At 39.6% G+C, this 14,784-nt stretch overlaps 1 long non-coding RNA gene across 8 annotated transcripts in view; it reads left to right on the top strand.

Moving 5' to 3' along the window:
• The window catches only part of LOC108519208 (uncharacterized), a 98,035-nt gene that overhangs the window by 41,775 nt on the left and 41,476 nt on the right, over positions 1–14,784 (top strand). For 5 of the 8 annotated variants that reach the window (XR_001882560.1, XR_001882563.1, XR_001882565.1 and 2 more), the window contains 2 exons: positions 8,237–8,335; positions 14,159–14,237. This is a non-coding gene — a long non-coding RNA (uncharacterized LOC108519208). Of the gene's footprint in view, positions 1–8,236; positions 8,336–9,220; positions 10,052–14,158; positions 14,238–14,784 lie in introns of those variants that run through there. The other 3 variants (XR_001882564.1, XR_001882566.1, XR_001882561.1) reach the window with 3 other exon arrangements.

The following is a 14,784-nucleotide window of genomic DNA, read 5'->3' as shown; positions in this document are numbered from 1 at the left end:
GGGGGGGCGGGGGGAGGCAACAACTTTGGAGCCTTCTTGATGTTCCTGACAAAAGAAGAAAAAGCAAGGAAGAGAAGGAAAAAATATATCAATTAGAATGTTTTTGACAGCAAGTAATAGAACACATGCTAAAGTGATATAACAATAAAAATATTGGTGTCTCACTCACCAAGAAGTCAAGAGGAGGGCTACCCTGGAGGTCACACAGCCTCAGCAATGTCAGAGCTCTGACTCCATATCTCTGCCATTTCTTTGACCTTCCCCACGAAACATGACAGCCACAGAAAATCAAGTATAATGTCCTCTGATGACACTGTTCAAACTTGAAAGGAAAATAGATTTCTTTTTGTAACATGTTCTTCTTTTAGATGAGAGGAAGACATTTCTTTGGAGCCCCTAGAAGACCTCCTCTTACATCTTCTCTGTTGCATGCCCACCCCTAGATCAATCACTGGCAAGGAGAATAGAATTACCACATTAGCTGAGACCAGCCAGGGCATATGGCCCTCCAGACAAAACTGGTGTCCTGTTAAGAGGAAACAGGAGTGGCAGATGGGGAGGTAACCGATGGTGTCTGCTAATGACACAGAATAAGAAAAGAAAGGAATGGAGAAAGAAATCAAAAGAACCAAGAAAAACAGTGATATACAAAGGAGGCAGGTGGATGAGACCATATGTGCTGTGGAGGAAGCATAGCATCCTCTCCCTCAGACACTCTTCCTTATCATCTGTCATCCGTCAATTCCTCAGTAGCATTCGGGGCATTTATGATTCACACCAAAGGCAGCACAGCACAGTAATACAGATAAAGGCCTGGACTCACATATTGGCCGTCTATTGCTATGCTGGGACTCAGAAAATAGTACCCCAAAATAAAGGCCTTGGATGCAGCCTTGGAAGCAAAAGTTTTTCTTTGTTCTTCTCCTGCCCTCCTGTCTCTCAGTCCCATCCTCTCCCGAGGCTAGCCGTAGAAACTAGAATTCCTCTTCCCCAAGGCGGGTCATGGAAACCAGAGCCCCTTTTGGTCAAAGTCAGTCATAAAGCCTGAAAACATCACTCTAACTTTGCCTCCATCTTTCCATGTAAAAACTGATCATAGGGAAATTATCTAACCTAACTTTTTTGACTGTAGGTCCTAAGATCTCCATTCCAGAGAGGGCCCTGCCCCACACCCAGAAGAAAGGAATGCTGCTCAGAGAGGCCAAGAAGAATCTAGATGGACAGGCCTTGTGGGGTTTCCCCACTCAGTCTATTAACCTTAGATCAAACCCTTTTTGTCCAATCATATTCCCATATGGATGTCTATATTTTGTTGAACCTAAGCATAAAAAATGGACAATGTCACCTGTATCTTTGGGTCTTCATTCTGAAGGCTCATGTGTACACATGTTAAAGAAAGTTGTATGCTTTTTCTCTGACATAGCCAGCAAGTCAGAGGTGGCTTTTGGCAGAAGGCCTTAGTTCTTCCCCACGGGGCCTCTTCAAGAGTCTGCCTAAGTTGTCTTGCAGTCTGCAAGCTGACTTCCTCAGTCTGAGTGATACAAGAGTGAAGGTAGAAGTGACAATGTCTTTTATGACTTTGCCTTGGAAATCATCCATCTACACTTCTGCCACATTTCATTTGTTAGAAGCAAGTAAATAAGTCCAGCTCATATTCAAGGAAAGAGGAAAAGCCTATTGAGGAGAGGAATTTTAACATATGTCAACAAATTTGTGGACATATGTTAAAACCACCACAAGAAGCTCCCATTTCAAGCTATCATAGGTTGACTTCCTTCAGGTTTGGAAGGACTCAGCTTTCACCTGACTACATCCAGTCTGAGTCCCTTGGTGTGGTCCCTTTCTGCAATAGTTATATTGTTTCTGAATTGCTAATTCCTGCCTACCACCTTATCTTTGCTTCAACAGCACGGGGCTGCATTTGACCCTCTTTTGAGGACCCCTTTCTTCCTGAGTAGTTGTTAGTTTATCTATTCATTTATTTCTTTGTTCTTTTGCTTTCCCCTTTTTCCTTCCTTCTTCCTTCCTTCCTTTCTTATTTCCTTTCTTCATCAATTATCTATAGACAGATACTGTAAAGAGTAAAAACATACATAAGACATGCTTAAAAGGTATTTTGAGTTAGAGATTCTCATTCATAATGTAATTCCACTCATCAGCCAAGCAAATTCACCAAATCACTGAATCTGGTAAACATAGATTCGGATTTCAAGATATTTGTATTATAGTAAATCTAGGCATTGACAGCATCAAACATATTCTTCCAGAGTGAAAAGTCCTAACAAATTAAGGTCTTTGGCTTATAATGAATACAGACAAAGACAAGGAAGGGGAAGGGGGAAACTGAGTTTAGGGATTTTGTAAGGTGCTGCTAGGGAGTTAAAGAAATTCTTGGAAATCAGAAGGAGACAAATTTAGGGAAAAAAGCAGAGAAAAATTCTCTGATTAAAAGAATGTTCTAAGACATTGAAGTATTGGCAGAAGAACAGACGAATAGATAAATGGAATGGAAAAGAGAGGCTAGAAATAGACTCAGACAAATATAGTCAACTGATCTTTGATAAAGGAGCAAATGCAATTCAATGGGAAAAGGATGGTCTTTTCAATAAATGATGTTGGAATGTCTGGATATCCACATACAAAAAAGAGAAAAATGAATCTAGACATAGACTTTATGCCTTTCACAAAACTTACTCAAAATGGAATAGACTATATGATGCAAACTATAAAACTAGAAGATCACATAGGAGAAAATCTAGGTGACCTTGGATTTGGCGTGAATTCTTAGATACCACACCAAAGGCAAAAAAGAAAAAATGGGTAAGTTGTACATCATTAAAATTAGAAACTTCTGTGCAAAACACCACTGTTTAAGGGAAAAAACTATAAGCCACAGACTGGGAACAAGTCTTTGCAAAACACATAGAAAAGGACTGTTGTCAAAATATACAAAGAACTCTAAAACTCACCAATAAGGAAACAAGCAAACCAATTTTTAAAAATCTAAACAGACAGCTCACCAAAGAAGATATACATATGGCAAATGGACATATGAAAGGATTCTCAATATATTAATTATTAAGAAATTTCAAATTAAAACAGCAATGAAATATTACTACATGACTATTAGAATGGCTGGAATCGAAAACACTTGACAATACCAAATGCTAATGAAGATGTGGAGCAATAGGAACTCTCATTCATTCCTGGTGGGATTGGAAAATGGTACAGCCACATGAAAGACCATTTCTTACAAAATTAAGCACACAAATAACCCCATTAAAAAGTAGCAAAAGACCTGAACATACACTTCTCAAAAAAAGACATCCGAGTGGTCAAAAAACATATGAAAAAATGCTCAACATCACTAATCATCAGAGAAATGCAAATCAAAACCACAATGAGATACCATCTCCCACCGGTCAGAATGGCTATTTTTAAAAAGTCAAATAACAACAGATGTTGGCAAGGCTGAAGAAAAGGGAATACATTGTTGGTGGGAATGTAAATTAGTTCAACCAGTGTGGAAAGCAGTTTGGAGATTTCTTAAAGAATTTAAAACAGAACTACTATTCAACTCAGCAATCCCATTACTGGGTATACATAAAAATACAAAAAATTAGCCAAGTGCGGTGGTGGGCACCTGTAGTCCCAGCCACTGGGGAGGCTGACGGAGGAGAATGGTGTGAACCCAGGAGGCAGAGCTTGCAGTGAGCCGAGATGGCGCCACTGTACTCCAGCCTGGGCGACAGAGCGAGACTCCACCTCAAAAAAAAAAAAAAAAAAAAAAAAAAAAAAAAAAGCTTTCTATCAAAAAGACACATGCACTTGTATGTTCATTGCTACACTATTCACAATAGCAAAGACATGGAATCAACCTAGATGTCTATCAGCAGAGGATTGCATAAAGAAAATGAGGTACTGTATACACACCATGGGATACTATGCAACCATAAAAAAGTATGAAATCATGTCCTTTGTACCAACATGGATGCAGCTGGAGACAATGGTTGTAAGCAAATTAACACAGGAACAGAAAACCAAATACCACATGTTCTCACTTATAAGCAAGAGCTAAACACTGGGTGCTCATGGATCTAAATATGGTAACAATAGAAACTGGCAACTATGGCCGGGCACGGTGGCTCATGCCTGTAATCCCAGCACTTTGGGAGGCCAAGGCAGGCAGATCACAAGGTCAGGAGTTCGAGACCAGCCTGGCCAATATGGTGAAACCCCGTCTCTACTAAAAATACAAAAATTAGCTTGGTGTGGTGGTGCGTGCCTGTAGTCCCAGCTACTCAGGAGGCTGAGGCAGGAGAATTGCTTGAACCTGGGAGGCAGAAGTTGCAGTGAGCCAAGACTGCCCCACTGCACTCCAGCCTGGGGGACAGAGCGAGACTCCATCTCAAAAAAAAAAAAAAAAAAAAACCTTTTTGATTGATTAATTCCCATGCTAAACAAAATCCCCAGTTCTGGAATATTTTATTTGAAGCACTAATACTTTCATTCAAACCAGATTCCAAGGTCCTCCTTCCTTAGGATTGTCAATATTCATATTTTAAATAAAATCTTCATTTGACAAATTAAAACCATTGCCTCCTGGAAAATGAGTTAATGGTGTTACAGGGATCCATCCAGGTGCTATATAAAGGGAGAATCTGTTTATGCTTCAGACCCCAACAGAAGTGACTCTTCCCAACAAAGATGTATTAATAGTTAAAAATAGGCCAGGCACGGTGGCTCATGCCTGTAATCCCAGCATTTTGGGAGGCCGAGAGAGACGGATCACCTGAGGTCAACAGTTCAAGACCAGCCTGGACAACATGGTGAAACCCCGTCTCTACTAAAAATGCAAAAATTAACCGGGACATGGTGGCACACACCTGTAATCCCAGCTACTCAGGAGGCGGAGGCAGGAGAATGGCTTGAACCCAGAAGATGGAGGTTGTGGTGAGCCAAGACTGCACCATTGCACTCCAGACTGGGCAACAGCCAAACCAAGCTCCTTCTCAAAAAAAAAAAAAAAAAAAAAAAAAGGCACACACACACATGAAGTTCTCAGCACAGGAAGGCATATAGGAGAGAAGCAAAGGCTTGCTTGGTAAAACTAAGGAACTTAGATTCAATTCCTGAAGTAAATGTTCGTATTTCCAGATGTCAAGACTAAAAACTGTCTGCAAATCCAAATCCATAATCTCTCATCTGAAACCCTTGAAGCAGTTGTGTTTCAGAAATCAGAATTTTCAGGATTTTAGAAAGGACACTGTGAAAACCCAGCTAACGTGGAACATCCCTAGCAGGATGTGTAGCAACATCTCATATAAAACAAATTAAAACTTCCGCCACAATTATTAGTAACGTCCATATGAAGGGGTGAGGAGTGTGACTAGCCTCTCTCTGACTCAAGCATGGTTGTGCAGGCAAATCAGAGCAGGAGAGGGCAGTTTCGCCACCAAATGAGCTTCATTTTCAGAGTTCTTGGACTTTGAAATTGTGGATAATAGACTGCTAGCTGCTATAGTAAAGAGATCTAACACAAGAAAATGATACGTTAGAGTAGCGGAGGGTAGGAAACAAGAATGTGGGAAAGAGGAAAATATTAGCAGACTCTGAAAGAGAACAACAGACCACACAGGCAAACTAATCATTTTCTTAACCACAGTGGCTGAAGGTCTTCGTGACGTGGAACTGGAAGTTGGTTTCAGAAACCACTGCATGTCTTTAAAATTACTCTGTAACAGGAAGAAAAGCAGCCCTCTCCCACACATTTGAGGACCTGAGAATGACAGATGCCCACCCCAACTCTCTTTCTTTTAGAAAGCTTACCTGAAAAACTGTCTAAAATTCAACACAACAGCAAAACTAGAAAGAACAAACTTTTTATTTTAGAGCCTTTGATAGGCTTAGGAATGAGCACTACTAGGGGCTTTGTTCTTTAATATATTCCAAGGTACCATCTGAAAAAAGCAAAGGGAACAGAGGCAAGTGCCTCAGTTTTTGACCCTTTACTTAACTGTATTTTTTGGCTGGAGCAAGCATCCTGAGTATTTTGCAGATAGAAAAAGGTATATGGATGTATTATACTGGCATTTGTGTGAGAATCAATGTTTCTCCTGGGGAGCGTACTGTGTGTTTGTGTGTGTGTGTGTGTGTGTGTCTAATTGATATATGTACTAGTTACCCATTGGAAGTTCTGAAAGGATGAAGAAACATGTTTGTGTCTGCCATTGCCATGGAGACCACAAAGGGGAGTCGACTTGAAGTGGCAAAGGTGAAAATGGACTGTTCTTTGATGCTGAGAGTTGCAAGGGCGCCTTGGTTTGAGCTGCTTAAATTCCAATATCCCAGCTCCACTCCTCACTGGTGCTGCTGAAGACTGTGTAAGTTAGACTTAGGAAACCTCATGCTGAGGATTACCACATCCCACAAGCTACTCAAGATGGTGATTGGGTTCAGGACATGCTACCTCAAAATATGGCACCTTGGTTGGCATTTGAGGAAACAGCAGAAGCAAGGTGGCTACTGTGATCTTCTCCTGCCCTTCCCCTCTAAAGACAGGCCATGAAAGAATTCTCTGGCCTTCCACTGAAGTAGGTCATAATGCCCTCATGCGCCATATACCTGTGTAAAAAGTAAAGTAGAGGTTCCTCTTCAAAGACTTTCCTCCCTAATTAGGAATAAATAGTAAACTCTCTAAGAAGCAAAATTTATTCAAAGACCTGCGCTAACATTCTTAAATATCTGCTAGCCATAATAAAGAAATCAATGCACTTTATATTCTCAGCTCCCACAATATAGCCTAAATATTTGCCCTGGCATGCCTATAGTGGTCCAAGCAAGCATTAGGTCATAGCCTGTTCCTCTTCCTTATTCAAAAGTGTTTTTACCTTTCTCAGCATTCCACAAGTTACTTCCTCCTTCCTTTGTTCTTCTCTACCTTTGCCTCTTTTAAAAAGCTCTAAGTTGCTAGCCGATCGGGACAAATACAGAATGTGAGGTCCCGTTCTAGCCAGTGGAAACTGGACGCAGCAGTAGGGTGGACGCGTCAGGTTATAAATGACCCTGTCTCCTTTGTTCAGTGTACTCTCGTGGCAAAACTGCTGGTGAGTGTATCCTTTCTGCAGGAAGTAAAAATGGCCGTACTAAATAAATTAAATTTATGTTCAAGTGGTATTTCTTTACGGCATGGGGAACAAGCATTTCAAACACCTGGAAGAAAGGAATGTCACACTGGGGCACACAGAAGAATCTGAACAACCAGGCCTTGCGAAGTTCTCCCTAGTTTATTACCATTACATCATATCCTTTTGAAAGTTGCACATACCAGGATGAAAGCACTTTCGTCAGACCCAGACAAAATAGAGCTGAGAAGGCCTGAAGGAGCAGAGGCTCATGCTACGTGTCTGAGAAAAGAACTGTTTTCAAGGGCTTTCTAAAAACCCTTCAGGCATCTTTTGCTTTGATAAGGCTCATCACTAGACATCCTTTAGGAGCGCAGTAATTCAGGTAAGACGCACTCGGAAGAACACTTGCCAAGTAATGGCATCTCAACCAACAAACTGACAACAACTCTGGCTTCAACCCTCCAAAACTAATAATAAAACTTCTAAGCAGCTTGTTTAAATTTCTTTTTGCTAAGAAAACTTCCCCTTTACCCTTCTCTCACCGAATGCACTGGTGGCTTGCATTTACTTCATGCATCCTAGATTATAATCCTTATTTATATTCCCGAGTATTCTCAACATATTTAGAGAGAATTTTTTCTAGTGTCTTTTTTTTCAGGTTGACACTTTTGTCCCCAATCTTATTTCTCCACAACTGTCCACCTTTTCATCCAATTTAATATAAAAATACAGAAACTTCCCTGTTTCTTTGGGTCACATTTCTTGAGGGTTCCCAGGTCACATAAAACATATATTAAATAAATTTGTGTGCTTTTCTACTGTTAATTTATCTTTTATTACAGGTGCCTCAGCCATGAACTTAGCAATGGGTGAAAAATCTTTTCTCCCCTACAATGGCAAGATGGGAGTTGATGGGGAGGGGTGGCAACCTAGAGTCAAATTATCGGCCTCTATCAGGATTTACAAAAAAAAAAGGGGGTAGGTGTCTAAGAAGACTCAGAGAAAGTTGTGAACTGGAAGACAGGGGAGGGAGGCTAGGATTTGAGGAGTTCCACAAGGTGGACCACCGTTGAGAGAATAAATTTTTGTGCTTTTCATTTGGACTACAGGGAAAATTAAATGAAGCTATTACTGATGTGGGAAGAATAGCTTCCTGTAACAGGAGACTGTGGCTTCCTATAACAGGAGACTGTCACAGTTACCAGCAGGTATGTGAACAGTGGCCCACTACAGAATTGGGAGCAGAAATGAATCAAATTTCCTCATTTCCTATTATTCTGGAACAGTGCTTCTCAAAATGTAATGTGCATATGAATCACCTGAAGATGTTATTGCTGAAATGCAGTAGATCTGGGGTACGGCCTGAGTTTGCATTTCCAACAAGGCCCCAGATGATGCCAGAGCTGCTGCTCCTCCAAGCACACTTTGAGTACACTCAGACAATGACCACTGAACAAGGGAGGGCAGCCAACTCCGGATACAAGTAGCGGAAACAGCATGTTGGGTACCTAATATTTATCCATTGTTGTATGGTGAGATAATTATGGTTCTTTGATCTCAAAAAGCCCGTCATTATCTTCAAAAAAGGCTATATTAATGATGCCTCTAAGATATTACTGTAGATTGTTATTTGGAGCAGGGACTCATTTGACTATTTTCTTTGAGATTTAGTCTCTCAAAGTGGACAAACATTTCTCTAACTAGTTGCTGGCAGTGTTTACTAATCATTGCATTAACAGAGGCAACAATGGTCAGAAATTATTACTGGAATATTGAAAACACCTTGCAAACATTGTGACACTGAGAGAAGTCTAGCATGGCTGACTCCATCTTACTTCTAACCTCATAGGCTGGCTGTCTTCACTCATTCCTGGGCATAGGCCCATCAGACCATGGGAGAAATTTAGTTTATAGTTTAACTTGGAAGCAAAGTACCTCCCTAAAGCTGACCCCCTCCCTGTTCAGGGACTGAAACCACATTTGTAAGACTAATAAAATCACAAGATTAAGATTATGGGAGGAGCCCAAATTCTGCTACAATGTAGGCATAGTTAAATGATAACAAGCCTTTGTTCCCTGGCTTGCTTTTCTAGAATCCCTTACTGCTCAGGAGTCATAAAGCTGGAGGTCACAAGATTTGTAACTTCCCCAAGTGCTCCTATAAATGACATCACTATTGTCAAACCTAAGGTTGGTCTTTGAGATATTTTTTAGACTTTTGCATTCTGATGACCGACGGACTCCACCTGGACTCATACAAAGGAACTGACTCAACTGGTGACTCCCACCCAGAAACTGATTCAGCACGCCAAAACCATTTGGGCACTCCTATGATTTCATTCCCAACCAATCTGAAGTATCCATTCTCTACCCCCCTGCCCACCAAATTATACTTACAAACTGTAGCCTCCAGGCTCTCAGGGAGGCGGATTTAGAATTAATCTCCTGTTGTTCTGCTTGGCTGGCCCTATGATAATCAAACTTTTTCTCTGCTGCAATACCACTGTCTCAGTGAATTGGCTTTATCTGTGCAGTGGGTTAGATGAACCCATCAGGTGATTACGATATTTGTAATTCCTAATAAAAACTACAAGAAGGTTAGAATTTTCTGGGATGAGCCAAATTAAGAAAAAAGAAAAAAAGAAATTCCAAATTATAGGGATTATCAGACAACATTAGCAAAGATTTTCATCATGTTACTATTATCCTTAGAACATCACCTGGATTGCAGCCTTGTGAAGCCATGAGAAGAGAACCCAGTGAAACTGTGCCTGGACTTCCAGGCTATAGCGACTGTGAGATGATAAAATGGGTGTTTTTCTAAGTCATTAAATTTGTGGTAATTTGTTGCAAAACAATTCTATGAAGCAATAGAAAGCTACTATATTTACTGAACTTTTTTCCTACCTACTCTAATCTGTTAAGCCTACTGAATGAATTTTTAATTTCAACTGTTGTACTTTTTTATTGTATAATTTTTCTTTAATTCTTTATTATAGTTTCCATTTCTCTGATTATTCATTAAAACCATATTTTCTTTAAGTCCTTGGTATGTTTATGTTTATAACAGCTTTTTAAAAGTGTACATTTGTTAAATTCAATGTCTGAGCTATCTCAGCATCTGTTCGACTTTTTTTTCTTAGCTCTTGCTCTTCTTTGCATGTCGTTAATTTTTTTTATTGTTTAGTAGACATTGTTGGTGATACATTTTATAGATTCTGAATTTCAATATCCCATTCTCTAAATATTAAGCTACGCTTTTAAGCTGTTAATGATGGTTGATCACTTTCAAGTTGCATGGGCTTCCTCAGGGAAAATCTGTGGAAGCCCCAAGATATTTACTAAGCCCACAGAAATCAAATTCCAATCTCTGTTTACCCAGTAGATTTTGACAAGGCTTTGTTTTAGAGGCTTTTTTTTTTAGAGTGATCTAGAATAGGCCTTGCTCCAGGACATAATCCTCATCCCTAAGGCATGGCCTTTATAAATTCCTGGGATATTAATGAGGTCACTCTACTCTGGCTGGAACTCAGTTTCAATGTCTGTCAGCACTGTTTGATTTCTCATATTGTTCCAAACTCAACTGTACAGCAGCAACTCTCTGGTAAGACTCCCAAAGTTTCAGTCTGTGTATGTACAGCCCAATCCTCAGATAAAAACACAGAGATCCCACAAACACATACCTGCACCCCCCATTTTGCACAGGTGCCTCCTTCCCCATTCCCAGGCCTACCAGTTCCAGGCATCCTGGCAGCCCAAACTCTGATCTCTGCCTCCTTTGCCAAAAAGACCACTCATCTTGGCAAAGGCTCCACCCCCCTATGCCATAGCCTGGAAATCACCCCCAGACAGAGATTCTAGATGAATATAGAGCTTACCTTGTGAGTTTTTCTTATTTCAGTGATCACAGTCTTCTACTACCTGTTACCCAATTTATAAAACTGTTGCCTCATACGATTTTCTTGTTTTCATTCAGCAAGAGGCCTAGTCTGCTACTAAGTGATCAGACATGGCTAGAAGCAGAAATCTTTTTTCATCCCTTTTTAAAAACTGTGTTAAGAACATAACATGAAAGTTATCTTTTTAACACATTTTTAAGTATACAATATAGCATTGTTAACTATAGGCACGAGGTTGTACAGTAGAGCTCTGGAATTTATTCATCTTGCATAATCCAGGCTTTATGCAGATTGATTAGCCACTCGTAATGATCCCTTTCTCCCAGCCCCTGACAACCACTATTCTACTGCCTGCTTCTATGAGTCTGACTACTTTAGCTACCTCATGTAAGTGAAATCATGCAGGATTTATCCTTCTATAACTTAGCATAACGTTCTTAAGGTTTATTCATATTGTTGTATATTATGGGATTCCCTTCCCTTTTTCAAGGCTGAATAATATTCCATTGAATGTATATACCACATCTTTTAAATCCATTAACCTATCCATGGACTCTTATGTTGGTCCCACACCTTGGCTATTATGAATAATGCTGCAATGAAGATGGGAGTGCTAATGTGTCTTCAAGATCCTGATTTCTATTCTTTTGGATAAATACTGAGAAGTGAGATTGCTGGATCATATGGTTGTTCTATTTTTAATTTGTTGAGGAAAATTATTTCATCAATATTACACCAAAATCACAGGCAACAATCATAAAAATAAGCAAGCAGGACAACATCAAACTGAAAAGCTTCTGTACAGCAAAAGACACAACAGAGTAAAAGGCAACCTATGGAATGGGAGAAAATATTTGCAAACCATATATCAGATAAAGAGTTAATTTCCAAAATATATAAAGAACTATGACTCACTCACAAGAAAACTAATAACTCATTTTTTTAAAATGGGCTAAAGACTTAAATAGACATTTTCTTTCATCCTTCCTTTTAAAATGATTGTTTTTATTATCAATTTTAACATTGAAATAGCTCTTGTTTTCCAACTTGTCATAGCCTATGATGCAAAGGCTCATCAAGTGTTTTAAACTTGGAATAGGTTTTTTGTATATAAAATCAGAGTGTGTATATGCAACAAAAAATGCTGGAAAGCACTATTACTGCTTTGTCGTTTCTTTAAAGTATCATTATGACACGTGTACCTTTATAAAGTATTTCTCAGGCTGGTATATATCACACAAAAATCTTATCTTTTGATACAGTCTGAGTGGCCAGATCAAGGTCACTTTAACTCATTGCTATTTCTTAATCCTGCAATGAGCAATGAGTGGTAAGAAAGGGAAGGAAAGATGATTAGGTAGTCTGCCAACATACTGGTCCTCAGATGAGGGGAAAGGGATGTAGAAGTATGGGGCTAAGGGAGAAGGTGACCCAGCGCCTGCCAGCCTGCCAGCCAAATGCACCAATGAGAGCCAAAGTGGACAAACAGAAACTTGGGTGCTCTGATGCCCCAGGAGGAAGGGAGGAAAAGAACATGATTTTCTTCCCTGATGTCAGGCAAAATGTGACATACAAGTTGAGCATATCCTTCCCAAGTTTAGGAGTCCATGTAAATCAGGGATATTAAATTAAGGACTGACTAACGATTACTACTGTCACAACAGCACTTACATGTCAAAACAGGTGTATCTTCACTAATGTGTTTTTTAATGTTTTCTTTTAAAATACTTGTTACATTAAGAATTGACACCAGGCGGGCATGGTGGCTCACACCTGTAATCCCAACACTTTGGGAGGTCAAGGCAGAATGATTGCTTCAGCCCAGGAGTTCAAGACCAGAATGGATAACACAGTGAGAGCCTGACTCTACAAAAAATTTAAAAATTATCCAGGTGGGGTGGTGGGAGCCTGCAGTCCCAGCTACTTGGGAAGCTGAAGCAGGAGGACTGCTTGAGCCCAGGAGTTTGAGGCTGCAGTGAGCTATGATCCGGCCACTGCACTCCAGCTTAGAGACAGAGCAAGAATTTAAACAAATAAAACAAGTAAACAATAAAGAATTGACATCAACATAAACCTATGATGCCATAATAATCATAAAATTCAAATGTCAGCAAATGTCACTCTGTAACTGAAGATTTAAACAAAATTAGCTGAAACATTCCTACCTACAAAGTGTAGGAGAGCTAATGCTGTCTAAAGATTTCTGCAGTTTTCCCAGGGTTTGCCTTCTCATGTGCAATTCTGGCTCATGGTTTCTGCTCTGGCAGGACTTACGAATCTCAGTGAGGTGTCACCTCTTGTATACCAAACTAGATGTCAAATTCAACTCCTTGTCCTTGGTTTACACACACACATGCGTGCACACACACACACATGAACTCATACAAGGCATTCATGTGTATAGCAGAGTTTACTGACGTTTGGAGTCGACAGAGGCATGCACAATTCTGCATTTCCAACAACTTAAAAATTAGAGGAAGCCTGTGTTTAGATTTCCTTTGGCTACCTTGCCACGTTGTTCGTGGCCTGCATACCTCCAACACCATTCTCCTCCCAGAGGAACGCTTCCTCAGAAAATCCACAGAAATTTAATTTCCTCACTTTATTATGTAAAGCAATTAAACTCAACCATGCTCTTTAGTGATATCAAGGAAAAAAAAGTAGTTCCCAAACTAAGAAATGGAAGAACTGTGTACTCTGCACCTTTTGTAGCTTGAATAAAATAATTACAGGCAATAACCTGTTTAAAATATCACTGTATTGGCCCCATTTGATCTTTTCACATTGATTGGCCTAATCAGCACCTCAGTCAGGGGATGAAACTTTGTTATTCCAATTAGTAGCACCACAGATGTATCTTCATCATTTGCTTATAGATGGTCTTTCTTTCTTGACTGGTAAATAGTTGCCTAGCATCTCAGACCACCTTACTGGAGACATTTTTCTAACCACGGATAGGGTCATGATGAAATGACCTACAAATGTAGGAAATGAAACTGCAAACTATTCTTACACTAAAAAACATTAGCTATCTATGCAATTATTCTCTTTCCTATTTAACCCCTTTATTATCAGTCTCTCTGTCTTATTATTTCTCTCTTTTTCTCTCTCCCTCCCATTTTCACTTTACAGGTTCCATTGACACTAGCAAATTAATAAATTCTGATATAAACTCAAGGTACATGGAAAGATGCTCAACATAATTATTCAGGTAAGAAATGTACATGAAATCCACTATAAGTTGCTACTCCATACCTATTAGAATGGCTAAAACTTAGACTTGACACAGCTACTCTGGAAAACACCAACAATTCCTAACATGGCTAAGTTTACACTTACTATATTATGCAGCAACTCCGCTCCTAGGGATTTGTCCAAGAGAAATGAAAACACATGTCTACACAAAACTTGTACATAAAAGTTCATAGCTGTTAGCTATGTACATTGTGATAACCTAAATCTGGAAATGACCTAAATGCTCAACTATAGGTAAATGAATAAATTGCAGTATATCCAAAAAGTAGAATACTATGTAATAAGAAGAAACAAACTATTGATACGGACTGCAACATGGGTGAATTGCAATGTAATTATGCTGAATGAAGGAAGCCAGACAAAAAAAAAAGAGTACATGCTTAAAATTCCATGTACGTAAGGTTATAGGAAGTGCAAACTAATGCATAATGATAGAAAGCAGATGAATGGTTGAGGAGAAACAACAAAGAAACGTAGGGAACTCTCGGTGGGTGGGTGGGTGG

This window comes from Rhinopithecus bieti, unplaced genomic scaffold (genome assembly GCF_001698545.2).
Source record: "Rhinopithecus bieti isolate Rb0 unplaced genomic scaffold, ASM169854v2 scaffold_44774, whole genome shotgun sequence".
NCBI classification, from domain to species: Eukaryota; Metazoa; Chordata; class Mammalia; order Primates; family Cercopithecidae; genus Rhinopithecus; species Rhinopithecus bieti.
Note: the sequence above shows the minus strand (reverse complement) of the source record. Positions and strands in the feature narration are given on the sequence as shown.